At 53.7% G+C, this 26,954-nt stretch overlaps 43 non-coding genes across 43 annotated transcripts; all 43 read right to left on the bottom strand.

Moving 5' to 3' along the window:
* Positions 1-1,982: 1,982 nt before the first annotated feature.
* Positions 1,983-2,054, bottom strand: Trnae-cuc. The gene has a single exon. It is a non-coding gene; the product is annotated as a tRNA-Glu (tRNA).
* A 266-nt stretch (positions 2,055-2,320) lies between these two features.
* Trnal-cag lies at positions 2,321-2,402 on the bottom strand. The gene has a single exon. It is a non-coding gene; the product is annotated as a tRNA-Leu (tRNA).
* An 80-nt stretch (positions 2,403-2,482) lies between these two features.
* Trnal-aag lies at positions 2,483-2,564 on the bottom strand. The gene has a single exon. It is a non-coding gene; the product is annotated as a tRNA-Leu (tRNA).
* Positions 2,565-3,298: 734 nt separating this feature from the next.
* Positions 3,299-3,370, bottom strand: Trnae-cuc. Its single transcript has one exon. It is a non-coding gene; the product is annotated as a tRNA-Glu (tRNA).
* A 266-nt stretch (positions 3,371-3,636) lies between these two features.
* Trnal-cag lies at positions 3,637-3,718 on the bottom strand. The gene has a single exon. It is a non-coding gene; the product is annotated as a tRNA-Leu (tRNA).
* An 80-nt stretch (positions 3,719-3,798) lies between these two features.
* Positions 3,799-3,880, bottom strand: Trnal-aag. Its single transcript has one exon. It is a non-coding gene; the product is annotated as a tRNA-Leu (tRNA).
* A 734-nt stretch (positions 3,881-4,614) lies between these two features.
* Trnae-cuc lies at positions 4,615-4,686 on the bottom strand. The gene has a single exon. It is a non-coding gene; the product is annotated as a tRNA-Glu (tRNA).
* A 266-nt stretch (positions 4,687-4,952) lies between these two features.
* On the bottom strand, positions 4,953-5,034 carry Trnal-cag. Its single transcript has one exon. It is a non-coding gene; the product is annotated as a tRNA-Leu (tRNA).
* An 80-nt stretch (positions 5,035-5,114) lies between these two features.
* Trnal-aag lies at positions 5,115-5,196 on the bottom strand. Its single transcript has one exon. It is a non-coding gene; the product is annotated as a tRNA-Leu (tRNA).
* A 734-nt stretch (positions 5,197-5,930) lies between these two features.
* Positions 5,931-6,002, bottom strand: Trnae-cuc. The gene has a single exon. It is a non-coding gene; the product is annotated as a tRNA-Glu (tRNA).
* Positions 6,003-6,268: 266 nt separating this feature from the next.
* Trnal-cag lies at positions 6,269-6,350 on the bottom strand. The gene has a single exon. It is a non-coding gene; the product is annotated as a tRNA-Leu (tRNA).
* An 80-nt stretch (positions 6,351-6,430) lies between these two features.
* On the bottom strand, positions 6,431-6,512 carry Trnal-aag. Its single transcript has one exon. It is a non-coding gene; the product is annotated as a tRNA-Leu (tRNA).
* A 734-nt stretch (positions 6,513-7,246) lies between these two features.
* Trnae-cuc lies at positions 7,247-7,318 on the bottom strand. The gene has a single exon. It is a non-coding gene; the product is annotated as a tRNA-Glu (tRNA).
* A 266-nt stretch (positions 7,319-7,584) lies between these two features.
* On the bottom strand, positions 7,585-7,666 carry Trnal-cag. The gene has a single exon. It is a non-coding gene; the product is annotated as a tRNA-Leu (tRNA).
* Positions 7,667-7,746: 80 nt separating this feature from the next.
* Positions 7,747-7,828, bottom strand: Trnal-aag. Its single transcript has one exon. It is a non-coding gene; the product is annotated as a tRNA-Leu (tRNA).
* Positions 7,829-8,562: 734 nt separating this feature from the next.
* Trnae-cuc lies at positions 8,563-8,634 on the bottom strand. Its single transcript has one exon. It is a non-coding gene; the product is annotated as a tRNA-Glu (tRNA).
* A 266-nt stretch (positions 8,635-8,900) lies between these two features.
* Trnal-cag lies at positions 8,901-8,982 on the bottom strand. The gene has a single exon. It is a non-coding gene; the product is annotated as a tRNA-Leu (tRNA).
* Positions 8,983-9,062: 80 nt separating this feature from the next.
* Positions 9,063-9,144, bottom strand: Trnal-aag. The gene has a single exon. It is a non-coding gene; the product is annotated as a tRNA-Leu (tRNA).
* A 734-nt stretch (positions 9,145-9,878) lies between these two features.
* Trnae-cuc lies at positions 9,879-9,950 on the bottom strand. The gene has a single exon. It is a non-coding gene; the product is annotated as a tRNA-Glu (tRNA).
* A 266-nt stretch (positions 9,951-10,216) lies between these two features.
* Positions 10,217-10,298, bottom strand: Trnal-cag. Its single transcript has one exon. It is a non-coding gene; the product is annotated as a tRNA-Leu (tRNA).
* An 80-nt stretch (positions 10,299-10,378) lies between these two features.
* Trnal-aag lies at positions 10,379-10,460 on the bottom strand. Its single transcript has one exon. It is a non-coding gene; the product is annotated as a tRNA-Leu (tRNA).
* A 734-nt stretch (positions 10,461-11,194) lies between these two features.
* Positions 11,195-11,266, bottom strand: Trnae-cuc. Its single transcript has one exon. It is a non-coding gene; the product is annotated as a tRNA-Glu (tRNA).
* A 266-nt stretch (positions 11,267-11,532) lies between these two features.
* Trnal-cag lies at positions 11,533-11,614 on the bottom strand. The gene has a single exon. It is a non-coding gene; the product is annotated as a tRNA-Leu (tRNA).
* An 80-nt stretch (positions 11,615-11,694) lies between these two features.
* On the bottom strand, positions 11,695-11,776 carry Trnal-aag. The gene has a single exon. It is a non-coding gene; the product is annotated as a tRNA-Leu (tRNA).
* Positions 11,777-12,510: 734 nt separating this feature from the next.
* On the bottom strand, positions 12,511-12,582 carry Trnae-cuc. Its single transcript has one exon. It is a non-coding gene; the product is annotated as a tRNA-Glu (tRNA).
* A 266-nt stretch (positions 12,583-12,848) lies between these two features.
* On the bottom strand, positions 12,849-12,930 carry Trnal-cag. Its single transcript has one exon. It is a non-coding gene; the product is annotated as a tRNA-Leu (tRNA).
* An 80-nt stretch (positions 12,931-13,010) lies between these two features.
* Positions 13,011-13,092, bottom strand: Trnal-aag. Its single transcript has one exon. It is a non-coding gene; the product is annotated as a tRNA-Leu (tRNA).
* A 734-nt stretch (positions 13,093-13,826) lies between these two features.
* On the bottom strand, positions 13,827-13,898 carry Trnae-cuc. Its single transcript has one exon. It is a non-coding gene; the product is annotated as a tRNA-Glu (tRNA).
* A 266-nt stretch (positions 13,899-14,164) lies between these two features.
* On the bottom strand, positions 14,165-14,246 carry Trnal-cag. Its single transcript has one exon. It is a non-coding gene; the product is annotated as a tRNA-Leu (tRNA).
* An 80-nt stretch (positions 14,247-14,326) lies between these two features.
* Trnal-aag lies at positions 14,327-14,408 on the bottom strand. The gene has a single exon. It is a non-coding gene; the product is annotated as a tRNA-Leu (tRNA).
* A 734-nt stretch (positions 14,409-15,142) lies between these two features.
* On the bottom strand, positions 15,143-15,214 carry Trnae-cuc. The gene has a single exon. It is a non-coding gene; the product is annotated as a tRNA-Glu (tRNA).
* A 266-nt stretch (positions 15,215-15,480) lies between these two features.
* On the bottom strand, positions 15,481-15,562 carry Trnal-cag. The gene has a single exon. It is a non-coding gene; the product is annotated as a tRNA-Leu (tRNA).
* Positions 15,563-15,642: 80 nt separating this feature from the next.
* Positions 15,643-15,724, bottom strand: Trnal-aag. Its single transcript has one exon. It is a non-coding gene; the product is annotated as a tRNA-Leu (tRNA).
* Positions 15,725-16,458: 734 nt separating this feature from the next.
* On the bottom strand, positions 16,459-16,530 carry Trnae-cuc. The gene has a single exon. It is a non-coding gene; the product is annotated as a tRNA-Glu (tRNA).
* Positions 16,531-16,796: 266 nt separating this feature from the next.
* Trnal-cag lies at positions 16,797-16,878 on the bottom strand. Its single transcript has one exon. It is a non-coding gene; the product is annotated as a tRNA-Leu (tRNA).
* Positions 16,879-16,958: 80 nt separating this feature from the next.
* Positions 16,959-17,040, bottom strand: Trnal-aag. The gene has a single exon. It is a non-coding gene; the product is annotated as a tRNA-Leu (tRNA).
* Positions 17,041-17,774: 734 nt separating this feature from the next.
* Positions 17,775-17,846, bottom strand: Trnae-cuc. The gene has a single exon. It is a non-coding gene; the product is annotated as a tRNA-Glu (tRNA).
* Positions 17,847-18,112: 266 nt separating this feature from the next.
* Positions 18,113-18,194, bottom strand: Trnal-cag. The gene has a single exon. It is a non-coding gene; the product is annotated as a tRNA-Leu (tRNA).
* An 80-nt stretch (positions 18,195-18,274) lies between these two features.
* Positions 18,275-18,356, bottom strand: Trnal-aag. The gene has a single exon. It is a non-coding gene; the product is annotated as a tRNA-Leu (tRNA).
* A 734-nt stretch (positions 18,357-19,090) lies between these two features.
* Positions 19,091-19,162, bottom strand: Trnae-cuc. The gene has a single exon. It is a non-coding gene; the product is annotated as a tRNA-Glu (tRNA).
* Positions 19,163-19,428: 266 nt separating this feature from the next.
* Positions 19,429-19,510, bottom strand: Trnal-cag. The gene has a single exon. It is a non-coding gene; the product is annotated as a tRNA-Leu (tRNA).
* Positions 19,511-26,503: 6,993 nt separating this feature from the next.
* Trnae-cuc lies at positions 26,504-26,575 on the bottom strand. Its single transcript has one exon. It is a non-coding gene; the product is annotated as a tRNA-Glu (tRNA).
* A 266-nt stretch (positions 26,576-26,841) lies between these two features.
* On the bottom strand, positions 26,842-26,923 carry Trnal-cag. The gene has a single exon. It is a non-coding gene; the product is annotated as a tRNA-Leu (tRNA).
* Positions 26,924-26,954: the final 31 nt, after the last annotated feature.

The raw sequence follows: 26,954 nt of genomic DNA, 5'->3' as shown, positions 1-26,954 counted from the left end.
GCTGAACGCGTAACTTGCGTCGGCTGACGGGCAAGGAAACTTCAGCCGCCGGTGACGTAGGAGGGTCAAGTTCTGTATCCGACACCACCCGCGCCGGTCCACATGCGGGATCCGGGGTCGCGGGGGAAACATCCGACAAAACGGAATGGTCAACACCTGCACTAGCTTCCGGCAAACATGGACTGCACGGAGGCGAAACGTGAGCAGGAAGGTCCGAGGCCGCAGAGTTGGAAGGAAGCGGAGCAGCTCCGCTGGCAGAGGTATGGGGCAGCGAAGCAGGAAGTTGTCGCGGCTCCACTTGTTGTGACATCGAAGTCGGTTCGGAAGACGGCGCCAACAGGCCCGACCGACGACCCGACTCGAGAGAAGCTGCGTCGGAGGCCGGAGGGGCGCCAGCAGCCGCCACCGGAACCGCTACCTCAGGAGGGCAGGGAGCAGCTACAGTACACAGTGGCTCGGAGGATGCCGGTCGCTCGGACTGGGGCATCTCAGGGAGATCCTCATCCGTACTATTTCCATCGTGTGGGCGACGCCTCTTATTATTCAAAAGTGGCACACCCACCTGAGGGACAGACGGAACAACATCAGATTTAGCACGCAAAGGAGGAAATTCTGTATCAGGGGTGCGCAAAACCTGTGGAGGGGCGCTACTACCACTGGACTGTGCTACACCAAGAGCAGAACCACCTGCAACGAGGTCAGCGACCGTTAACTTGCGACGCTGTTCGAGAGAATTTTTTAAAACAAAAACTCTCCGCGGACAGTCGGTACGCACGTGACCACTTTCATTGCACAAAAAACAGGTGCCCACCTGACCACTATATGTTACATGGACACGATATCCACCGATCTGCAGGTGAGATGGAATATTCTGCTTAACGTGCATTTCGACTGAACGAATACCACTGTAACATTGCAGGCGATGTTGGCTTGACCAGCGTTCAAGGCGAATGCTCTTTACATCACCATACTTCTGTAGACCCTCCTTAAGATAGACATTATCCACCTCCGGTGGAAGGTTGTAAACACGAACATTGGTATACGTGATGGAAGCATTGGAAAGCAGCACGGTACTTACAGAATCATCCCGATGCCGAAAGAGAACTTGATGACCATATTTAGAAAGAATTTTATCAACCTGAAGTGGGTCCATAAACTTAACAAAGAAAACATACAGTTCGGTATCAAAATAAGCAGTGTGCACCTGATCCGAATGAACACCAAAGGTATCTACCAACCAATCATGAATCTCAAGAGAACTAGGTTGCACATGGCGGGTTGACTTGTCAAAAGCAAAACTAACTGTAGCCTGACGAGGAATAACCTGGGACGACATTTCCAAAATATGCGGTCGAAACCGCTACACAAAAAACACTGAAATAAGCACAGAAAGTAACACAAGGTACGAAACAACGACGGAGAAACACTCACAGAAGTTGCAACACAACACGTAAACAAAAACGATAGTCCACTATACGTAACGCTACGGCGGAGCGGAAGACTAGGCACGTCCACACGGCACGGCGTCTAAAGCGGAACTACGGAAGACTAGGCACGTCCACACTGCACGGCGTCTAAAGCGGAACTAGACCACTAGACGATCACGGCCACGGAGCCACCGCGGAATTCAACTCTCGCGACTGCAAGTGGCTGTGCACAGCAAAGCTCGGCCGACTGTGTCTCGCAACAGCTGTGTCAGACGCGGTCTCCATTATATGTATACTGGCAAACGAACGTGCCCGCGCTGATGGACACTGAGCAGAGTGGTTAGCTGCATTCAACCCCCGTGGCAATGTCTTGCAGTCCTCCAAGTCTGTTGACCGCAGGTATGTGCCCGGATAAGAGGTGGACAGATGTCGCATCTCTCTCGCCGTCACTTGTGGCCGCGAATCATATTTTACGTAGTTTTCTGCAAGCGTCAGCGGAGCGTCAGTCGAGCTAAGTCGGGACAAGTCGCATAAGAGGAGCAATAAAAAGTGCATTTCCGGTACCGGGAATCGAACCCAGGCCTCCTGGGCGAGAGCCAGGTATCCCAGCCACTAGACGACACCGGATAACGACACAAGCACTCCTCCAACAAACACGGCGAGCGCCCACCCGCTACTTGACGACAACTGCAAAAATTAACGTTTCCACTTCGTAGAACGGCATGCTCGGGACGCGTCTCGTGGAGACGAACGCCAGCAATCATGAGACGAAACTGCGCCGGTGAATCCTGTTGTTACACCACGCACCACTGTGCTACGACAGTTTAAGAAACCGACGCTGCGCTTTTTCCTTCGCGGGAAATCAGTGCTCCTGTTTTCGAGACAGAAAACGTTGGCAGCGGTGGGATTCGAACCCACGCCTCCGAAGAGACTGGTGCCTGAAACCAGCGCCTTAGACCGCTCGGCCACGCTACCTACGCGACGCGGCGGTCACAGGAGCTGCGTTCTACCCCACGAGAACACACCGCAATGGCACAAAAACGAGAAGTAAAAATTGGCAGCGGTGGGATTCGAACCCACGCCTCCGAAGAGACTGGTGCCTTAAACCAGCGCCTTAGACCGCTCGGCCACGCTACCTGCACCAGTGTTCCTGGCATTTGTAGAATGCAGTGCACGACACAGCTTCCTGATCTGCTGCGACTGGTTGCTCGAACATCGCACCTCGAACGACTGCCCTTTTCGAATAGAGATTAACTACACAGGCAGCTGCCAGCGCCCTGGTGCGGCGGCATCGCGTGTTTATAAGGAATCGGTAGTGCCACCTGCAGCCTGAGGAACATGAGCACAAAATCAGGAGGGCACCGTGATTTCAATCACTGGGTCACTATCGTCATTGCAGCGACAGCAAGGCAGAACTTTAAAAAGTGCCGTGACCCGGATTCGAGCCTGGGTTGTTGCGGCCACAACGCAATGTCCTGACCACTAGACGATCACGGCCACGGAGCCACCGCGGAATTCAACTCTCGCGACTGCAAGTGGCTGTGCACAGCAAAGCTCGGCCGACTGTGTCTCGCAACAGCTGTGTCAGACGCGGTCTCCATTATATGTATACTGGCAAACGAACGTGCCCGCGCTGATGGACACTGAGCAGAGTGGTTAGCTGCATTCAACCCCCGTGGCAATGTCTTGCAGTCCTCCAAGTCTGTTGACCGCAGGTATGTGCCCGGATAAGAGGTGGACAGATGTCGCATCTCTCTCGCCGTCACTTGTGGCCGCGAATCATATTTTACGTAGTTTTCTGCAAGCGTCAGCGGAGCGTCAGTCGAGCTAAGTCGGGACAAGTCGCATAAGAGGAGCAATAAAAAGTGCATTTCCGGTACCGGGAATCGAACCCAGGCCTCCTGGGCGAGAGCCAGGTATCCCAGCCACTAGACGACACCGGATAACGACACAAGCACTCCTCCAACAAACACGGCGAGCGCCCACCCGCTACTTGACGACAACTGCAAAAATTAACGTTTCCACTTCGTAGAACGGCATGCTCGGGACGCGTCTCGTGGAGACGAACGCCAGCAATCATGAGACGAAACTGCGCCGGTGAATCCTGTTGTTACACCACGCACCACTGTGCTACGACAGTTTAAGAAACCGACGCTGCGCTTTTTCCTTCGCGGGAAATCAGTGCTCCTGTTTTCGAGACAGAAAACGTTGGCAGCGGTGGGATTCGAACCCACGCCTCCGAAGAGACTGGTGCCTGAAACCAGCGCCTTAGACCGCTCGGCCACGCTACCTACGCGACGCGGCGGTCACAGGAGCTGCGTTCTACCCCACGAGAACACACCGCAATGGCACAAAAACGAGAAGTAAAAATTGGCAGCGGTGGGATTCGAACCCACGCCTCCGAAGAGACTGGTGCCTTAAACCAGCGCCTTAGACCGCTCGGCCACGCTACCTGCACCAGTGTTCCTGGCATTTGTAGAATGCAGTGCACGACACAGCTTCCTGATCTGCTGCGACTGGTTGCTCGAACATCGCACCTCGAACGACTGCCCTTTTCGAATAGAGATTAACTACACAGGCAGCTGCCAGCGCCCTGGTGCGGCGGCATCGCGTGTTTATAAGGAATCGGTAGTGCCACCTGCAGCCTGAGGAACATGAGCACAAAATCAGGAGGGCACCGTGATTTCAATCACTGGGTCACTATCGTCATTGCAGCGACAGCAAGGCAGAACTTTAAAAAGTGCCGTGACCCGGATTCGAGCCTGGGTTGTTGCGGCCACAACGCAATGTCCTGACCACTAGACGATCACGGCCACGGAGCCACCGCGGAATTCAACTCTCGCGACTGCAAGTGGCTGTGCACAGCAAAGCTCGGCCGACTGTGTCTCGCAACAGCTGTGTCAGACGCGGTCTCCATTATATGTATACTGGCAAACGAACGTGCCCGCGCTGATGGACACTGAGCAGAGTGGTTAGCTGCATTCAACCCCCGTGGCAATGTCTTGCAGTCCTCCAAGTCTGTTGACCGCAGGTATGTGCCCGGATAAGAGGTGGACAGATGTCGCATCTCTCTCGCCGTCACTTGTGGCCGCGAATCATATTTTACGTAGTTTTCTGCAAGCGTCAGCGGAGCGTCAGTCGAGCTAAGTCGGGACAAGTCGCATAAGAGGAGCAATAAAAAGTGCATTTCCGGTACCGGGAATCGAACCCAGGCCTCCTGGGCGAGAGCCAGGTATCCCAGCCACTAGACGACACCGGATAACGACACAAGCACTCCTCCAACAAACACGGCGAGCGCCCACCCGCTACTTGACGACAACTGCAAAAATTAACGTTTCCACTTCGTAGAACGGCATGCTCGGGACGCGTCTCGTGGAGACGAACGCCAGCAATCATGAGACGAAACTGCGCCGGTGAATCCTGTTGTTACACCACGCACCACTGTGCTACGACAGTTTAAGAAACCGACGCTGCGCTTTTTCCTTCGCGGGAAATCAGTGCTCCTGTTTTCGAGACAGAAAACGTTGGCAGCGGTGGGATTCGAACCCACGCCTCCGAAGAGACTGGTGCCTGAAACCAGCGCCTTAGACCGCTCGGCCACGCTACCTACGCGACGCGGCGGTCACAGGAGCTGCGTTCTACCCCACGAGAACACACCGCAATGGCACAAAAACGAGAAGTAAAAATTGGCAGCGGTGGGATTCGAACCCACGCCTCCGAAGAGACTGGTGCCTTAAACCAGCGCCTTAGACCGCTCGGCCACGCTACCTGCACCAGTGTTCCTGGCATTTGTAGAATGCAGTGCACGACACAGCTTCCTGATCTGCTGCGACTGGTTGCTCGAACATCGCACCTCGAACGACTGCCCTTTTCGAATAGAGATTAACTACACAGGCAGCTGCCAGCGCCCTGGTGCGGCGGCATCGCGTGTTTATAAGGAATCGGTAGTGCCACCTGCAGCCTGAGGAACATGAGCACAAAATCAGGAGGGCACCGTGATTTCAATCACTGGGTCACTATCGTCATTGCAGCGACAGCAAGGCAGAACTTTAAAAAGTGCCGTGACCCGGATTCGAGCCTGGGTTGTTGCGGCCACAACGCAATGTCCTGACCACTAGACGATCACGGCCACGGAGCCACCGCGGAATTCAACTCTCGCGACTGCAAGTGGCTGTGCACAGCAAAGCTCGGCCGACTGTGTCTCGCAACAGCTGTGTCAGACGCGGTCTCCATTATATGTATACTGGCAAACGAACGTGCCCGCGCTGATGGACACTGAGCAGAGTGGTTAGCTGCATTCAACCCCCGTGGCAATGTCTTGCAGTCCTCCAAGTCTGTTGACCGCAGGTATGTGCCCGGATAAGAGGTGGACAGATGTCGCATCTCTCTCGCCGTCACTTGTGGCCGCGAATCATATTTTACGTAGTTTTCTGCAAGCGTCAGCGGAGCGTCAGTCGAGCTAAGTCGGGACAAGTCGCATAAGAGGAGCAATAAAATGTGCATTTCCGGTACCGGGAATCGAACCCAGGCCTCCTGGGCGAGAGCCAGGTATCCCAGCCACTAGACGACACCGGATAACGACACAAGCACTCCTCCAACAAACACGGCGAGCGCCCACCCGCTACTTGACGACAACTGCAAAAATTAACGTTTCCACTTCGTAGAACGGCATGCTCGGGACGCGTCTCGTGGAGACGAACGCCAGCAATCATGAGACGAAACTGCGCCGGTGAATCCTGTTGTTACACCACGCACCACTGTGCTACGACAGTTTAAGAAACCGACGCTGCGCTTTTTCCTTCGCGGGAAATCAGTGCTCCTGTTTTCGAGACAGAAAACGTTGGCAGCGGTGGGATTCGAACCCACGCCTCCGAAGAGACTGGTGCCTGAAACCAGCGCCTTAGACCGCTCGGCCACGCTACCTGCGCGACGCGGCGGTCACAGGAGCTGCGTTCTACCCCACGAGAACACACCGCAATGGCACAAAAACGAGAAGTAAAAATTGGCAGCGGTGGGATTCGAACCCACGCCTCCGAAGAGACTGGTGCCTTAAACCAGCGCCTTAGACCGCTCGGCCACGCTACCTACACCAGTGTTCCTGGCATTTGTAGAATGCAGTGCACGACACAGCTTCCTGATCTGCTGCGACTGGTTGCTCGAACATCGCACCTCGAACGACTGCCCTTTTCGAATAGAGATTAATTACACAGGCAGCTGCCAGCGCCCTGGTGCGGCGGCATCGCGTGTTTATAAGGAATCGGTAGTGCCACCTGCAGCCTGAGGAACATGAGCACAAAATCAGGAGGGCACCGTGATTTCAATCACTGGGTCACTATCGTCATTGCAGTGACAGCAAGGCAGAACTTTAAAAAGTGCCGTGACCCGGATTCGAGCCTGGGTTGTTGCGGCCACAACGCAATGTCCTGACCACTAGACGATCACGGCCACGGAGCCACCGCGGAATTCAACTCTCGCGACTGCAAGTGGCTGTGCACAGCAAAGCTCGGCCGACTGTGTCTCGCAACAGCTGTGTCAGACGCGGTCTCCATTATATGTATACTGGCAAACGAACGTGCCCGCGCTGATGGACACTGAGCAGAGTGGTTAGCTGCATTCAACCCCCGTGGCAATGTCTTGCAGTCCTCCAAGTCTGTTGACCGCAGGTATGTGCCCGGATAAGAGGTGGACAGATGTCGCATCTCTCTCGCCGTCACTTGTGGCCGCGAATCATATTTTACGTAGTTTTCTGCAAGCGTCAGCGGAGCGTCAGTCGAGCTAAGTCGGGACAAGTCGCATAAGAGGAGCAATAAAAAGTGCATTTCCGGTACCGGGAATCGAACCCAGGCCTCCTGGGCGAGAGCCAGGTATCCCAGCCACTAGACGACACCGGATAACGACACAAGCACTCCTCCAACAAACACGGCGAGCGCCCACCCGCTACTTGACGACAACTGCAAAAATTAACGTTTCCACTTCGTAGAACGGCATGCTCGGGACGCGTCTCGTGGAGACGAACGCCAGCAATCATGAGACGAAACTGCGCCGGTGAATCCTGTTGTTACACCACGCACCACTGTGCTACGACAGTTTAAGAAACCGACGCTGCGCTTTTTCCTTCGCGGGAAATCAGTGCTCCTGTTTTCGAGACAGAAAACGTTGGCAGCGGTGGGATTCGAACCCACGCCTCCGAAGAGACTGGTGCCTGAAACCAGCGCCTTAGACCGCTCGGCCACGCTACCTACGCGACGCGGCGGTCACAGGAGCTGCGTTCTACCCCACGAGAACACACCGCAATGGCACAAAAACGAGAAGTAAAAATTGGCAGCGGTGGGATTCGAACCCACGCCTCCGAAGAGACTGGTGCCTTAAACCAGCGCCTTAGACCGCTCGGCCACGCTACCTGCACCAGTGTTCCTGGCATTTGTAGAATGCAGTGCACGACACAGCTTCCTGATCTGCTGCGACTGGTTGCTCGAACATCGCACCTCGAACGACTGCCCTTTTCGAATAGAGATTAACTACACAGGCAGCTGCCAGCGCCCTGGTGCGGCGGCATCGCGTGTTTATAAGGAATCGGTAGTGCCACCTGCAGCCTGAGGAACATGAGCACAAAATCAGGAGGGCACCGTGATTTCAATCACTGGGTCACTATCGTCATTGCAGCGACAGCAAGGCAGAACTTTAAAAAGTGCCGTGACCCGGATTCGAGCCTGGGTTGTTGCGGCCACAACGCAATGTCCTGACCACTAGACGATCACGGCCACGGAGCCACCGCGGAATTCAACTCTCGCGACTGCAAGTGGCTGTGCACAGCAAAGCTCGGCCGACTGTGTCTCGCAACAGCTGTGTCAGACGCGGTCTCCATTATATGTATACTGGCAAACGAACGTGCCCGCGCTGATGGACACTGAGCAGAGTGGTTAGCTGCATTCAACCCCCGTGGCAATGTCTTGCAGTCCTCCAAGTCTGTTGACCGCAGGTATGTGCCCGGATAAGAGGTGGACAGATGTCGCATCTCTCTCGCCGTCACTTGTGGCCGCGAATCATATTTTACGTAGTTTTCTGCAAGCGTCAGCGGAGCGTCAGTCGAGCTAAGTCGGGACAAGTCGCATAAGAGGAGCAATAAAATGTGCATTTCCGGTACCGGGAATCGAACCCAGGCCTCCTGGGCGAGAGCCAGGTATCCCAGCCACTAGACGACACCGGATAACGACACAAGCACTCCTCCAACAAACACGGCGAGCGCCCACCCGCTACTTGACGACAACTGCAAAAATTAACGTTTCCACTTCGTAGAACGGCATGCTCGGGACGCGTCTCGTGGAGACGAACGCCAGCAATCATGAGACGAAACTGCGCCGGTGAATCCTGTTGTTACACCACGCACCACTGTGCTACGACAGTTTAAGAAACCGACGCTGCGCTTTTTCCTTCGCGGGAAATCAGTGCTCCTGTTTTCGAGACAGAAAACGTTGGCAGCGGTGGGATTCGAACCCACGCCTCCGAAGAGACTGGTGCCTGAAACCAGCGCCTTAGACCGCTCGGCCACGCTACCTGCGCGACGCGGCGGTCACAGGAGCTGCGTTCTACCCCACGAGAACACACCGCAATGGCACAAAAACGAGAAGTAAAAATTGGCAGCGGTGGGATTCGAACCCACGCCTCCGAAGAGACTGGTGCCTTAAACCAGCGCCTTAGACCGCTCGGCCACGCTACCTACACCAGTGTTCCTGGCATTTGTAGAATGCAGTGCACGACACAGCTTCCTGATCTGCTGCGACTGGTTGCTCGAACATCGCACCTCGAACGACTGCCCTTTTCGAATAGAGATTAATTACACAGGCAGCTGCCAGCGCCCTGGTGCGGCGGCATCGCGTGTTTATAAGGAATCGGTAGTGCCACCTGCAGCCTGAGGAACATGAGCACAAAATCAGGAGGGCACCGTGATTTCAATCACTGGGTCACTATCGTCATTGCAGTGACAGCAAGGCAGAACTTTAAAAAGTGCCGTGACCCGGATTCGAGCCTGGGTTGTTGCGGCCACAACGCAATGTCCTGACCACTAGACGATCACGGCCACGGAGCCACCGCGGAATTCAACTCTCGCGACTGCAAGTGGCTGTGCACAGCAAAGCTCGGCCGACTGTGTCTCGCAACAGCTGTGTCAGACGCGGTCTCCATTATATGTATACTGGCAAACGAACGTGCCCGCGCTGATGGACACTGAGCAGAGTGGTTAGCTGCATTCAACCCCCGTGGCAATGTCTTGCAGTCCTCCAAGTCTGTTGACCGCAGGTATGTGCCCGGATAAGAGGTGGACAGATGTCGCATCTCTCTCGCCGTCACTTGTGGCCGCGAATCATATTTTACGTAGTTTTCTGCAAGCGTCAGCGGAGCGTCAGTCGAGCTAAGTCGGGACAAGTCGCATAAGAGGAGCAATAAAAAGTGCATTTCCGGTACCGGGAATCGAACCCAGGCCTCCTGGGCGAGAGCCAGGTATCCCAGCCACTAGACGACACCGGATAACGACACAAGCACTCCTCCAACAAACACGGCGAGCGCCCACCCGCTACTTGACGACAACTGCAAAAATTAACGTTTCCACTTCGTAGAACGGCATGCTCGGGACGCGTCTCGTGGAGACGAACGCCAGCAATCATGAGACGAAACTGCGCCGGTGAATCCTGTTGTTACACCACGCACCACTGTGCTACGACAGTTTAAGAAACCGACGCTGCGCTTTTTCCTTCGCGGGAAATCAGTGCTCCTGTTTTCGAGACAGAAAACGTTGGCAGCGGTGGGATTCGAACCCACGCCTCCGAAGAGACTGGTGCCTGAAACCAGCGCCTTAGACCGCTCGGCCACGCTACCTACGCGACGCGGCGGTCACAGGAGCTGCGTTCTACCCCACGAGAACACACCGCAATGGCACAAAAACGAGAAGTAAAAATTGGCAGCGGTGGGATTCGAACCCACGCCTCCGAAGAGACTGGTGCCTTAAACCAGCGCCTTAGACCGCTCGGCCACGCTACCTGCACCAGTGTTCCTGGCATTTGTAGAATGCAGTGCACGACACAGCTTCCTGATCTGCTGCGACTGGTTGCTCGAACATCGCACCTCGAACGACTGCCCTTTTCGAATAGAGATTAACTACACAGGCAGCTGCCAGCGCCCTGGTGCGGCGGCATCGCGTGTTTATAAGGAATCGGTAGTGCCACCTGCAGCCTGAGGAACATGAGCACAAAATCAGGAGGGCACCGTGATTTCAATCACTGGGTCACTATCGTCATTGCAGCGACAGCAAGGCAGAACTTTAAAAAGTGCCGTGACCCGGATTCGAGCCTGGGTTGTTGCGGCCACAACGCAATGTCCTGACCACTAGACGATCACGGCCACGGAGCCACCGCGGAATTCAACTCTCGCGACTGCAAGTGGCTGTGCACAGCAAAGCTCGGCCGACTGTGTCTCGCAACAGCTGTGTCAGACGCGGTCTCCATTATATGTATACTGGCAAACGAACGTGCCCGCGCTGATGGACACTGAGCAGAGTGGTTAGCTGCATTCAACCCCCGTGGCAATGTCTTGCAGTCCTCCAAGTCTGTTGACCGCAGGTATGTGCCCGGATAAGAGGTGGACAGATGTCGCATCTCTCTCGCCGTCACTTGTGGCCGCGAATCATATTTTACGTAGTTTTCTGCAAGCGTCAGCGGAGCGTCAGTCGAGCTAAGTCGGGACAAGTCGCATAAGAGGAGCAATAAAAAGTGCATTTCCGGTACCGGGAATCGAACCCAGGCCTCCTGGGCGAGAGCCAGGTATCCCAGCCACTAGACGACACCGGATAACGACACAAGCACTCCTCCAACAAACACGGCGAGCGCCCACCCGCTACTTGACGACAACTGCAAAAATTAACGTTTCCACTTCGTAGAACGGCATGCTCGGGACGCGTCTCGTGGAGACGAACGCCAGCAATCATGAGACGAAACTGCGCCGGTGAATCCTGTTGTTACACCACGCACCACTGTGCTACGACAGTTTAAGAAACCGACGCTGCGCTTTTTCCTTCGCGGGAAATCAGTGCTCCTGTTTTCGAGACAGAAAACGTTGGCAGCGGTGGGATTCGAACCCACGCCTCCGAAGAGACTGGTGCCTGAAACCAGCGCCTTAGACCGCTCGGCCACGCTACCTACGCGACGCGGCGGTCACAGGAGCTGCGTTCTACCCCACGAGAACACACCGCAATGGCACAAAAACGAGAAGTAAAAATTGGCAGCGGTGGGATTCGAACCCACGCCTCCGAAGAGACTGGTGCCTTAAACCAGCGCCTTAGACCGCTCGGCCACGCTACCTGCACCAGTGTTCCTGGCATTTGTAGAATGCAGTGCACGACACAGCTTCCTGATCTGCTGCGACTGGTTGCTCGAACATCGCACCTCGAACGACTGCCCTTTTCGAATAGAGATTAACTACACAGGCAGCTGCCAGCGCCCTGGTGCGGCGGCATCGCGTGTTTATAAGGAATCGGTAGTGCCACCTGCAGCCTGAGGAACATGAGCACAAAATCAGGAGGGCACCGTGATTCCAATCACTGGGTCACTATCGTCATTGCAGCGACAGCAAGGCAGAACTTTAAAAAGTGGCGTGACCCGGATTCGAGCCTGGGTTGTTGCGGCCACAACGCAATGTCCTGACCACTAGACGATCACGGCCACGGAGCCACCGCGGAATTCAACTCTCGCGACTGCAAGTGGCTGTGCACAGCAAAGCTCGGCCGACTGTGTCTCGCAACAGCTGTGTCAGACGCGGTCTCCATTATATGTATACTGGCAAACGAACGTGCCCGCGCTGATGGACACTGAGCAGAGTGGTTAGCTGCATTCAACCCCCGTGGCAATGTCTTGCAGTCCTCCAAGTCTGTTGACCGCAGGTATGTGCCCGGATAAGAGGTGGACAGATGTCGCATCTCTCTCGCCGTCACTTGTGGCCGCGAATCATATTTTACGTAGTTTTCTGCAAGCGTCAGCGGAGCGTCAGTCGAGCTAAGTCGGGACAAGTCGCATAAGAGGAGCAATAAAATGTGCATTTCCGGTACCGGGAATCGAACCCAGGCCTCCTGGGCGAGAGCCAGGTATCCCAGCCACTAGACGACACCGGATAACGACACAAGCACTCCTCCAACAAACACGGCGAGCGCCCACCCGCTACTTGACGACATCTGCAAAAATTAACGTTTCCACTTCGTAGAACGGCATGCTCGGGACGCGTCTCGTGGAGACGAACGCCAGCAATCATGAGACGAAACTGCGCCGGTGAATCCTGTTGTTACACCACGCACCACTGTGCTACGACAGTTTAAGAAACCGACGCTGCGCTTTTTCCTTCGCGGGAAATCAGTGCTCCTGTTTTCGAGACAGAAAACGTTGGCAGCGGTGGGATTCGAACCCACGCCTCCGAAGAGACTGGTGCCTGAAACCAGCGCCTTAGACCGCTCGGCCACGCTACCTGCGCGACGCGGCGGTCACAGGAGCTGCGTTCTACCCCACGAGAACACACCGCAATGGCACAAAAACGAGAAGTAAAAATTGGCAGCGGTGGGATTCGAACCCACGCCTCCGAAGAGACTGGTGCCTTAAACCAGCGCCTTAGACCGCTCGGCCACGCTACCTACACCAGTGTTCCTGGCATTTGTAGAATGCAGTGCACGACACAGCTTCCTGATCTGCTGCGACTGGTTGCTCGAACATCGCACCTCGAACGACTGCCCTTTTCGAATAGAGATTAATTACACAGGCAGCTGCCAGCGCCCTGGTGCGGCGGCATCGCGTGTTTATAAGGAATCGGTAGTGCCACCTGCAGCCTGAGGAACATGAGCACAAAATCAGGAGGGCACCGTGATTTCAATCACTGGGTCACTATCGTCATTGCAGCGACAGCAAGGCAGAACTTTAAAAAGTGGCGTGACCCGGATTCGAGCCTGGGTTGTTGCGGCCACAACGCAATGTCCTGACCACTAGACGATCACGGCCACGGAGCCACCGCGGAATTCAACTCTCGCGACTGCAAGTGGCTGTGCACAGCAAAGCTCGGCCGACTGTGTCTCGCAACAACTGTGTCAGACGCGGTCTCCATTATATGTATACTGGCAAACGAACGTGCCCGCGCTGATGGACACTGAGCAGAGTGGTTAGCTGCATTCAACCCCCGTGGCAATGTCTTGCAGTCCTCCAAGTCTGTTGACCGCAGGTATGTGCCCGGATAAGAGGTGGACAGATGTCGCATCTCTCTCGCCGTCACTTGTGGCCGCGAATCATATTTTACGTAGTTTTCTGCAAGCGTCAGCGGAGCGTCAGTCGAGCTAAGTCGGGACAAGTCGCATAAGAGGAGCAATAAAAAGTGCATTTCCGGTACCGGGAATCGAACCCAGGCCTCCTGGGCGAGAGCCAGGTATCCCAGCCACTAGACGACACCGGATAACGACACAAGCACTCCTCCAACAAACACGGCGAGCGCCCACCCGCTACTTGACGACAACTGCAAAAATTAACGTTTCCACTTCGTAGAACGGCATGCTCGGGACGCGTCTCGTGGAGACGAACGCCAGCAATCATGAGACGAAACTGCGCCGGTGAATCCTGTTGTTACACCACGCACCACTGTGCTACGACAGTTTAAGAAACCGACGCTGCGCTTTTTCCTTCGCGGGAAATCAGTGCTCCTGTTTTCGAGACAGAAAACGTTGGCAGCGGTGGGATTCGAACCCACGCCTCCGGAGAGACTGGTGCCTGAAACCAGCGCCTTAGACCGCTCGGCCACGCTACCTACGCGACGCGGCGGTCACAGGAGCTGCGTTCTACCCCACGAGAACACACCGCAATGGCACAAAAACGAGAAGTAAAAATTGGCAGCGGTGGGATTCGAACCCACGCCTCCGAAGAGACTGGTGCCTTAAACCAGCGCCTTAGACCGCTCGGCCACGCTACCTCCACCAGTGTTCCTGGCATTTGTAGAATGCAGTGCACGACACAGCTTCCTGATCTGCTGCGACTGGTTGCTCGAACATCGCACCTCGAACGACTGCCCTTTTCGAATAGAGATTAACTACACAGGCAGCTGCCAGCGCCCTGGTGCGGCGGCATCGCGTGTTTATAAGGAATCGGTAGTGCCACCTGCAGCCTGAGGAACATGAGCACAAAATCAGGAGGGCACCGTGATTTCAATCACTGGGTCACTATCGTCATTGCAGCGACAGCAAGGCAGAACTTTAAAAAGTGCCGTGACCCGGATTCGAGCCTGGGTTGTTGCGGCCACAACGCAATGTCCTGACCACTAGACGATCACGGCCACGGAGCCACCGCGGAATTCAACTCTCGCGACTGCAAGTGGCTGTGCACAGCAAAGCTCGGCCGACTGTGTCTCGCAACAGCTGTGTCAGACGCGGTCTCCATTATATGTATACTGGCAAACGAACGTGCCCGCGCTGATGGACACTGAGCAGAGTGGTTAGCTGCATTCAACCCCCGTGGCAATGTCTTGCAGTCCTCCAAGTCTGTTGACCGCAGGTATGTGCCCGGATAAGAGGTGGACAGATGTCGCATCTCTCTCGCCGTCACTTGTGGCCGCGAATCATATTTTACGTAGTTTTCTGCAAGCGTCAGCGGAGCGTCAGTCGAGCTAAGTCGGGACAAGTCGCATAAGAGGAGCAATAAAATGTGCATTTCCGGTACCGGGAATCGAACCCAGGCCTCCTGGGCGAGAGCCAGGTATCCCAGCCACTAGACGACACCGGATAACGACACAAGCACTCCTCCAACAAACACGGCGAGCGCCCACCCGCTACTTGACGACAACTGCAAAAATTAACGTTTCCACTTCGTAGAACGGCATGCTCGGGACGCGTCTCGTGGAGACGAACGCCAGCAATCATGAGACGAAACTGCGCCGGTGAATCCTGTTGTTACACCACGCACCACTGTGCTACGACAGTTTAAGAAACCGACGCTGCGCTTTTTCCTTCGCGGGAAATCAGTGCTCCTGTTTTCGAGACAGAAAACGTTGGCAGCGGTGGGATTCGAACCCACGCCTCCGAAGAGACTGGTGCCTGAAACCAGCGCCTTAGACCGCTCGGCCACGCTACCTGCGCGACGCGGCGGTCACAGGAGCTGCGTTCTACCCCACGAGAACACACCGCAATGGCACAAAAACGAGAAGTAAAAATTGGCAGCGGTGGGATTCGAACCCACGCCTCCGAAGAGACTGGTGCCTTAAACCAGCGCCTTAGACCGCTCGGCCACGCTACCTCCACCAGTGTTCCTGGCATTTGTAGAATGCAGTGCACGACACAGCTTCCTGATCTGCTGCGACTGGTTGCTCGAACATCGCACCTCGAACGACTGCCCTTTTCGAATAGAGATTAACTACACAGGCAGCTGCCAGCGCCCTGGTGCGGCGGCATCGCGTGTTTATAAGGAATCGGTAGTGCCACCTGCAGCCTGAGGAACATGAGCACAAAATCAGGAGGGCACCGTGATTTCAATCACTGGGTCACTATCGTCATTGCAGCGACAGCAAGGCAGAACTTTAAAAAGTGCCGTGACCCGGATTCGAGCCTGGGTTGTTGCGGCCACAACGCAATGTCCTGACCACTAGACGATCACGGCCACGGAGCCACCGCGGAATTCAACTCTCGCGACTGCAAGTGGCTGTGCACAGCAAAGCTCGGCCGACTGTGTCTCGCAACAGCTGTGTCAGACGCGGTCTCCATTATATGTATACTGGCAAACGAACGTGCCCGCGCTGATGGACACTGAGCAGAGTGGTTAGCTGCATTCAACCCCCGTGGCAATGTCTTGCAGTCCTCCAAGTCTGTTGACCGCAGGTATGTGCCCGGATAAGAGGTGGACAGATGTCGCATCTCTCTCGCCGTCACTTGTGGCCGCGAATCATATTTTACGTAGTTTTCTGCAAGCGTCAGCGGAGCGTCAGTCGAGCTAAGTCGGGACAAGTCGCATAAGAGGAGCAATAAAATGTGCATTTCCGGTACCGGGAATCGAACCCAGGCCTCCTGGGCGAGAGCCAGGTATCCCAGCCACTAGACGACACCGGATAACGACACAAGCACTCCTCCAACAAACACGGCGAGCGCCCACCCGCTACTTGACGACAACTGCAAAAATTAACGTTTCCACTTCGTAGAACGGCATGCTCGGGACGCGTCTCGTGGAGACGAACGCCAGCAATCATGAGACGAAACTGCGCCGGTGAATCCTGTTGTTACACCACGCACCACTGTGCTACGACAGTTTAAGAAACCGACGCTGCGCTTTTTCCTTCGCGGGAAATCAGTGCTCCTGTTTTCGAGACAGAAAACGTTGGCAGCGGTGGGATTCGAACCCACGCCTCCGAAGAGACTGGTGCCTGAAACCAGCGCCTTAGACCGCTCGGCCACGCTACCTGCGCGACGCGGCGGTCACAGGAGCTGCGTTCTACCCCACGAGAACACACCGCAATGGCACAAAAACGAGAAGTAAAAATTGGCAGCGGTGGGATTCGAACCCACGCCTCCGAAGAGACTGGTGCCTTAAACCAGCGCCTTAGACCGCTCGGCCACGCTACCTACACCAGTGTTCCTGGCATTTGTAGAATGCAGTGCACGACACAGCTTCCTGATCTGCTGCGACTGGTTGCTCGAACATCGCACCTCGAACGACTGCCCTTTTCGAATAGAGATTAATTACACAGGCAGCTGCCAGCGCCCTGGTGCGGCGGCATCGCGTGTTTATAAGGAATCGGTAGTGCCACCTGCAGCCTGAGGAACATGAGCACAAAATCAGGAGGGCACCGTGATTTCAATCACTGGGTCACTATCGTCATTGCAGCGACAGCAAGGCAGAACTTTAAAAAGTGGCGTGACCCGGATTCGAGCCTGGGTTGTTGCGGCCACAACGCAATGTCCTGACCACTAGACGATCACGGCCACGGAGCCACCGCGGAATTCAACTCTCGCGACTGCAAGTGGCTGTGCACAGCAAAGCTCGGCCGATTGTGTCTCGCAACAGCTGTGTCAGACGCGGTCTCCATTATATGTATACTGGCAAACGAACGTGCCCGCGCTGATGGACACTGAGCAGAGTGGTTAGCTGCATTCAACCCCCGTGGCAATGTCTTGCAGTCCTCCAAGTCTGTTGACCGCAGGTATGTGCCCGGATAAGAGGTGGACAGATGTCGCATCTCTCTCGCCGTCACTTGTGGCCGCGAATCATATTTTACGTAGTTTTCTGCAAGCGTCAGCGGAGCGTCAGTCGAGCTAAGTCGGGACAAGTCGCATAAGAGGAGCAATAAAAAGTGCATTTCCGGTACCGGGAATCGAACCCAGGCCTCCTGGGCGAGAGCCAGGTATCCCAGCCACTAGACGACACCGGATAACGACACAAGCACTCCTCCAACAAACACGGCGAGCGCCCACCCGCTACTTGACGACAACTGCAAAAATTAACGTTTCCACTTCGTAGAACGGCATGCTCGGGACGCGTCTCGTGGAGACGAACGCCAGCAATCATGAGACGAAACTGCGCCGGTGAATCCTGTTGTTACACCACGCACCACTGTGCTACGACAGTTTAAGAAACCGACGCTGCGCTTTTTCCTTCGCGGGAAATCAGTGCTCCTGTTTTCGAGACAGAAAACGTTGGCAGCGGTGGGATTCGAACCCACGCCTCCGAAGAGACTGGTGCCTGAAACCAGCGCCTTAGACCGCTCGGCCACGCTACCTGCGCGACGCGGCGGTCACAGGAGCTGCGTTCTACCCCACGAGAACACACCGCAATGGCACAAAGACGAGAAGTAAAAATTGGCAGCGGTGGGATTCGAACCCACGCCTCCGAAGAGACTGGTGCCTTAAACCAGCGCCTTACACCGCTCGGCCACGCTACCTACACCAGTGTTCCTGGCATTTGTAGAATGCAGTGCACGACACAGCTTCCTGATCTGCTGCGACTGGTTGCTCGAACATCGCACCTCGAACGACTGCCCTTTTCGAATAGAGATTAACTACACAGGCAGCTGCCAGCGCCCTGGTGCGGCGGCATCGCGTGTTTATAAGGAATCGGTAGTGCCACCTGCAGCCTGAGGAACATGAGCACAAAATCAGGAGGGCACCGTGATTTCAATCACTGGGTCACTATCGTCATTGCAGCGACAGCAAGGCAGAACTTTAAAAAGTGCCGTGACCCGGATTCGAGCCTGGGTTGTTGCGGCCACAACGCAATGTCCTGACCACTAGACGATCACGGCCACGGAGCCACCGCGGAATTCAACTCTCGCGACTGCAAGTGGCTGTGCACAGCAAAGCTCGGCCGACTGTGTCTCGCAACAGCTGTGTCAGACGCGGTCTCCATTATATGTATACTGGCAAACGAACGTGCCCGCGCTGATGGACACTGAGCAGAGTGGTTAGCTGCATTCAACCCCCGTGGCAATGTCTTGCAGTCCTCCAAGTCTGTTGACCGCAGGTATGTGCCCGGATAAGAGGTGGACAGATGTCGCATCTCTCTCGCCGTCACTTGTGGCCGCGAATCATATTTTACGTAGTTTTCTGCAAGCGTCAGCGGAGCGTCAGTCGAGCTAAGTCGGGACAAGTCGCATAAGAGGAGCAATAAAAAGTGCATTTCCGGTACCGGGAATCGAACCCAGGCCTCCTGGGCGAGAGCCAGGTATCCCAGCCACTAGACGACACCGGATAACGACACAAGCACTCCTCCAACAAACACGGCGAGCGCCCACCCGCTACTTGACGACAACTGCAAAAATTAACGTTTCCACTTCGTAGAACGGCATGCTCGGGACGCGTCTCGTGGAGACGAACGCCAGCAATCATGAGACGAAACTGCGCCGGTGAATCCTGTTGTTACACCACGCACCACTGTGCTACGACAGTTTAAGAAACCGACGCTGCGCTTTTTCCTTCGCGGGAAATCAGTGCTCCTGTTTTCGAGACAGAAAACGTTGGCAGCGGTGGGATTCGAACCCACGCCTCCGAAGAGACTGGTGCCTGAAACCAGCGCCTTAGACCGCTCGGCCACGCTACCTACGCGACGCGGCGGTCACAGGAGCTGCGTTCTACCCCACGAGAACACACCGCAATGGCACAAAAACGAGAAGTAAAAATTGGCAGCTTTTTTTTTTTTTTTTTTTTTTTTTTTTTATTTTTTTATTATTTTTTTTTTTTTTTATTTTTTTTTTTTTTATTTTTTTTTTACGGGCCTCCCAACTCCCCTTATAGCCCGGCCTTGCGCTCTCCAAGTTATGCCTTCTTCGGCGAGCTTCATCAGCTATAAATAAACGGTGCTGCTTGCAAACAGAAAAGACGAATTGTTGCACTGTCCATTCAGTTGAAAACCGTAAACTTCTCGGTATGGTTCCTTGGAAGGCGTTGGTGTTCAAGATGAATTGATGAAATCGGAGATACGGGATTGCTGCGAGGAAAGTTTCTTGTGGCTGTCCACCGCTAGTGAAGCATCAAAGGAAAACTAAAATCCTCTTGAAGTGAAAGTGCAGGCCTATATTGACAGCTAAGCAGTCACTTCGCGCCTTCACGCCTTAAAATAAAAAATGAAAGAATAACAGCGCATCAGGCGCTTTACACCTAAACTCAATAAAAAGAATAAAATTTAAAAAAAGAAGAAAAAGCAATGACTGCCTGAGTTAGTCCACTCAGTCACAGGGAAGGAACAGCCTTCATACGTCCCATTATATTATGTTCAAAATGCTTCGTGGCGGCCATTAAAATGGGTAATGAAAAAAGGCACAAAAAGTAAAATAATCGACACATATCAAAGGAATGAATATACTCCCGAACTTTCCGAACTGTCCGGCAGATAAAGGGAAGTAAAACACAATCCTCCCCGACGTGTTTTAAAAAGAAAGTAAAAAATCCTCTGTTCTTAAAAACCAAACAATCTCCGTGGCAGCGGCGTGCGCAACGCACCCGTGAATGTACGCCGATAACGGAGGAACCAGACGGTATAAAAAAATGAATTAAAAACAGAAAGAAATCACTAAATGACAGCAAAACACAAACACACACGAACACAGGATAACACTGTGTTAAACTTTGCGTCGTAATTTCCACATTGCAGTTCTGCACAAGCGTAAGCATCGTACTTGTTATGATTCTCTGTTCCTGTAGCATCAATTTGCATGAACTATGTATCCGGAGCCGGAGACAATGCAAAACACAGAAGTAAAGAAAAGTTGCAGCAGTGAAGGGTTGATTACAACAGTTTGTCGTGGGCAAATGCAAGTGCAATTTGCAGAAAATTGGCAAAGATTTTGGCATAGTCTTTCCTGGTTTTAGTGAGGTCATGTTGCGTGGATAAATAAACCAGATAGGCATAGTCGTCCGTAAGTCGCAATTGCAGGAGGGCGAACACAGTGTGAGCCACGATCCATGCAGTGGCGGCACGCTTCGTATGCGGATATGGGTTGAAGTCTGGGATCAAAGCCGTGTCCGCAGAAAAAGCGGCAGCGCTGGTCCGGTTGATAAGTGCGAGCATCCTGGCGGCAATGTTCCAAGTCGACCGTGACCGCAGGCACACGAAACGATGTTCTAAGGTGTCGTCTTGGCGACAGTCTTCACACAAGCTCGATGGAGATAAGTGAATGCGGCGCAGCTTTTCGTTGGTGGGGAGAATGCGGTTAACCACTTGGTACCAAAAGCTGCTGACGTCCGCTGACAGGAAGGGAGCATGAACGTGAGCCCACACCGTCCTCCACGCAGATCGCGGGTAGCGCGCCTCCATCTTATTACCGACCGGCCGTCCTCTTAGTCCCTGGTAGACACGTTTCACAGTCCGTGTTCGATGGTCGAGTACTTCGGCGGCGAGATAACTTTTTTGAATGAAGTATTCTCGAACATAACGCAGCTGAAACGGGATGGTAGTCGGGTCGAGAGGTGCTGCTTCAGATAGAGGCCGATGAATAGCGAACAGAACAGCTGTGGGGCTCGACGGATCCTGTTCAATAGTGACGCTCGTCCGATGAAGGAGCAACGCTGCGGCTTTCATAGCAAAATGAATGAGGCCGAGTCCACCCTGTTCGCGTGGCAAAGTACATGTTTCGTAAGACACCTTGAAAATATGTCCCCGCCACAGTAGCCAATAGACTGCCTGTGTTATGGCTCTGCCCAAATTCTTGGGTACCTGAAATAACTGTGCGAGGTACCAGGCTTTGCTGAGCAAGAAAACATTTATTAAAATCACCCGCTGTGTTAATGCGAGGGTGCGAGTAGCGGACAGGCTAGCCATAGCTCGTATGCCATTTAAGACAATACGCCAGTTGTAGGACGCAGTCTGTAACAGATTGGCCTGAAAGCGAACACCCAAAATTTTGTGTTCCTGCTTCACTGTAAACCATGGGCGTTTGAAGCCACGTGTCGCTGCATAAATAGGCAGAAAAACCGTCTTACGGGTATTGATGCTCGCACCGGATGCACGTTCATACTGTGTAAGAACTGCGCGTATTGTAGCAAAGTCGGTAGCCGAGGACACCAAGAGACCAAGGTCGTCAGCATAAGCGCGACAAACGTGCTTCTCATTCCCAATACGTATTCCCCTACAAACACTGTGCAATTTACGCAACAAAGGATCTAAGGAAATAGCGTAAAGCGCCATTGACAGAGGGCACCCTTGTTTGACTGAACAGCAGAGCGGAACAGGTTCCGATAAAAGTCCATTGATACTAATCCGTGAGGTGGAATTTTTGAAAAGGTTAAAAATCATAGTTATATACTTTACACCGAAACCAAACTTCTGGAGCACTCGCCGGAGATATAGGTGGCTAACTCTGTCAAAAGCCATTGCAAAATCGATGGATAAAATGCCAAAAGGAATCCTATTCGTCGAAGCATAGGCAATGGCATCTCGGTATGTCGACACAGCACCATAGAGAGTGCGGTTCGGCACTGCACAGTATTGAAAGGGACTAATCAGTTTGTTCATGACCAGCTTCAAGCGGGAGGAGACACATTTGGTGAAGAGTTTGTAATCACCATTAAGAAGGGTGATCGGTCTAAGATTGCACAGTTGCCTGGTGACCGGAACCTTTGGAACCAAGACCACAATACCTTCCAGGAAGGACGCAGGGACATCCACACCAGTTAAAATTTCATTAAAAACGTCAGTCAGGGCAGAGCCAAACAAGTGCCAAAAATGCAGATAAAATTCCGGTGGCAACCCATCAGCGCCCGGTGATTTGTTCTGGGAACACAGTTTTAGGACATCACCCACTTCTTCCACGGTAAAGTTTTCTGTGAGGCGACGGCGATCCGCTACGGATAAGACGTATGGAACGTCGTGGAGAAGCTCGGAAATCGCGGCAGCATCAGTGTATTTCTCACTGAAAAGTTCGATGAAGTGACGGTGGGCCTCGGCAAGAATTGCCGCCTGGTTATCAAGCCGCGCACCGTCAGCTGATTCCAGCTCTGTGACGTAACGTCGCTTTGCGCGCCGGCGTTCGCGCAGCTGATGAAACACGGAAGGCGCTTCATCAGCCAGCGCCCCGGGGGCTCGGCTCCGTACGACAGATCCGCGCAACGATTCCCTTTTCAAATCCAGAAGACGGAGTTTTATACGCCGAATTGTCGCCATCCGAAGAGCGGGATTGTTTGTGTGCAGGTGGATGGCATCATTTAAACAGCTCTCGTAAAATTGCAATGTAGAACGCTCCCAGTGAGCAACATCCTGACTGAATTCCAGGATCGCCTTGCGTAATGCCGGCTTAACAAATTCTACCCACCAAGACAAAGTGGAGGCATATAGACCGCGATATTTTAGCACCCTCTGCCATACACGCACGACAACCGGCGCAAAATGTGGGTGTGAGAGATGTCGCACATTAAACTTCCATAATCGACTTGCGCGGGGTTGATCCGCCAATAGAGAATGAAAGCGGCAGACATACGCACAATGATCGGAAAAAATCACGGGGTGAACAGAGGAGTCCGTAAGACAGTGCTGTTTATCACGAGAAACGTAAATCCTATCGAGCCGACTTCTTCCCGTGGGATAAAAGAAAGTAAAGCCCACGGCCCGCGGGTGTAAATAACACCACGAGTCAATTAAATTCATCTCAGTAACGAGCGTCTGTAATTCTAGGCACTTATATGGCCGTGGCTCCTGATCTCTATCGTCCAGCACGCAATTAAAATCGCCGCCCATGACTAAAGGCAGGTGGGGGCCCTGTAAAAGGTGACAAATGTCACTGCTATAAAACACACGGCGACGTGGCTGCCCGTCGGCACCAGAAGGGGCGTACACGTTAATATATCTTACGTTGTTGATCGTGCAAGCTACACCACGACCGTTAGGAATTGTAGCGACATTACTATAGTCATGACCAACACGAATTAAAATGGCAGTACCACAATTACACTCGACATCAAAGTTCAAGAGTACTTGATAGCCCGGAATGGAGTGAAGTAGATCTATCACAACCTCCTGCAAAAACACTACGTCAGCAGCAATGTAATTTATAAAACCCACAAAACTTGCAAACTTCACTGGCGACTCCAATTTATTAAGATTAATAGTAGCCACAACTGATGGAGGACGTGCTACCATAGACAATAGGGAAAAACAAATAAAACAAATTAGACGGCAGGAGTGGACCCACTCGCCTCCTCCATATCGTCTGCCCAGTCACAACGTTCAGACGGTGCAGCTGAAGTAGGCGATTCGTGTGTGGGAGGTACAGACGCGGAATCCTGCGAAAGGGGACGCGTGCGACGCTGGGGGGTGTCTTCCGCCTTACGCTTAACCGAAAGTTGTGCCGGGTTCGTTGCCTGAGACGTCGTAGTGTCCATTGCAAGAGTTACATCAGAGTGGTGCAACATTTCCTTTAACTGCTGTACAACCTGTTCCCGCCTGTCTGCCGACACACTTGTCGTAGGCGCTGGCTGACTGCTCGCCACAGGACGCTGTGGACGACGCCCCCCCGCAACCGACGGTCGAGATTCGACTACGGGGCGAGGCAAGGGCTTGTGCGCCGGCTTTTGCACAGATTTTTGTTTTTGTTTTGACTTCGGACGGGGAACCTGCTTCCATTCCGGAGACGGGCTGCGTTCTCCGCGAGAAAAAGACCGTGTGTCTAAAATCCGCGAGCTACTGGCACTGCGGAAGCGGTCAGTATTGCCACGCCTGTCTGAAACACTTTCACGCCTGGGCTTTGGTTCCTGTGAGGCAGGAACCGCGTCCGGAAACCCGTGAGGTACGGAAGTGGATGGTGACGAATCCACTACAGCAACAGGGGGGGTAACCACCTGAACGGGTTCTGATCCGGTCCGTTCCGGAGCTTCAGGCACAGCCGGAGGCGGAATCGGTACAGTAGCGGCGGGAACTGACTGAGAAAGTACGGACAAGGATTGAACAGTATCAGAACCGGTGGCAGTGGCATCGACATCCATCGCGACCGCAGCAACTAACGGCGTTTCCGTTTCCGCGGAACGTGCCGGTGAACGGGGAACACCTAACAACACGGCCGCGTACGACGCGTCGTCATCTTGCCCACGGGGCGGTAGCTGCACAGGGCGCCTACGCCTAGGACAATTTTGTCTAAAATGGTCTGTGGCATTACAATAGGAACACGTTTGCGGCTGACCACTATACGAAATAAAAGCCCGGTGGCCGGCCATAACCAAAAACGAGGGAACGTGCTTCCTCACAATCATCTTTACACTGCGGATACCGTTCTCAACCTGATATATATAAGCGGACGACCACTTTTCTTTTGTAATCGACAAAACTGTGCCATAAGGCATAAGGCTACGAGCGATTGTCTCATTCCTAGTCTCAAACGGCAGATTGAATACCCGAACATTTCGAATACCGAATCCAGCGTTCGACAGAGTCACATTGCTAATTGTCCCATCAGAGTGTTTGAATTTACGTACGCCACCATTTTCACTGACAAGAGCATCACACAATTCCGGACATTTCAATTTTACGAACAAAGAGTTCAGGAACGCGTCTAATTGCAATCCTAGCACTTCACTTTCAGGAATTTGCAAGTCATTTTTCATCCACGAATGAATTTCGAAAGCAGACGGTCGGGTTACGTTTCTATCAAATTCGCACTGGATATTATTTTCTCGGTCTTCAGAATCCATGTTAACTTACAGTTCAGCTGACTACAGCAGCGAAGAAACAGTCACCGCGAAGAACCGTCGCCGACTGCGAAGCACACGTAAACACCGCCCGACACGCCGGAGCGAGCGCGCGATGTGTTCGGGCCCACGACTCCGAAGAGACTGGTGCCTTAAACCAGCGCCTTAGACCGCTCGGCCACGCTACCTACACCAGTGTTCCTGGCATTTGTAGAATGCAGTGCACGACACAGCTTCCTGATCTGCTGCGACTGGTTGCTCGAACATCGCACCTCGAACGACTGCCCTTTTCGAATAGAGATTAATTACACAGGCAGCTGCCAGCGCCCTGGTGCGGCGGCATCGCGTGTTTATAAGGAATCGGTAGTGCCACCTGCAGCCTGAGGAACATGAGCACAAAATCAGGAGGGCACCGTGATTTCAATCACTGGGTCACTATCGTCATTGCAGCGACAGCAAGGCAGAACTTTAAAAAGTGCCGTGACCCGGATTCGAGCCTGGGTTGTTGCGGCCACAACGCAATGTCCTGACCACTAGACGATCACGGCCACGGAGCCACCGCGGAATTCAACTCTCGCGACTGCAAGTGGCTGTGCACAGCAAAGCTCGGCCGACTGTGTCTCGCAACAGCTGTGTCAGACGCGGTCTCCATTATATGTATACTGGCAAACGAACGTGCCCGCGCTGATGGACACTGAGCAGAGTGGTTAGCTGCATTCAACCCCCGTGGCAATGTCTTGCAGTCCTCCAAGTCTGTTGACCGCAGGTATGTGCCCGGATAAGAGGTGGACAGATGTCGCATCTCTCTCGCCGTCACTTGTGGCCGCGAATCATATTTTACGTAGTTTTCTGCAAGCGTCAGCGGAGCGTCAGTCGAGCTAAGTCGGGACAAGTCGCATAAGAGGAGCAATAAAAAGTGCATTTCCGGTACCGGGAATCGAACCCAGGCCTCCTGGGCGAGAGCCAGGTATCCCAGCCACTAGACGACACCGGATAACGACACAAGCACTCCTCCAACAAACACGGCGAGCGCCCACCCGCTACTTGACGACAACTGCAAAAATTAACGTTTCCACTTCGTAGAACGGCATGCTCGGGACGCGTCTCGTGGAGACGAACGCCAGCAATCATGAGACGAAACTGCGCCGGTGAATCCTGTTGTTACACCACGCACCACTGTGCTACGACAGTTTAAGAAACCGACGCTGCGCTTTTTCCTTCGCGGGAAATCAGTGCTCCTGTTTTCGAGACAGAAAACGTTGGCAGCGGTGGGATTCGAACCCACGCCTCCGAAGAGACTGGTGCCTGAAACCAGCGCCTTAGACCGCTCGGCCACGCTACCTGCGCGACGCGGCGGTCACAGGAGCTGCGTT

The sequence above is a fragment of the Schistocerca piceifrons genome, unplaced genomic scaffold (assembly GCF_021461385.2).
Source record: "Schistocerca piceifrons isolate TAMUIC-IGC-003096 unplaced genomic scaffold, iqSchPice1.1 HiC_scaffold_1764, whole genome shotgun sequence".
NCBI classification, from domain to species: domain Eukaryota; kingdom Metazoa; phylum Arthropoda; class Insecta; order Orthoptera; family Acrididae; genus Schistocerca; species Schistocerca piceifrons.
This window is presented reverse-complemented; position numbering and strand designations above follow the sequence as displayed.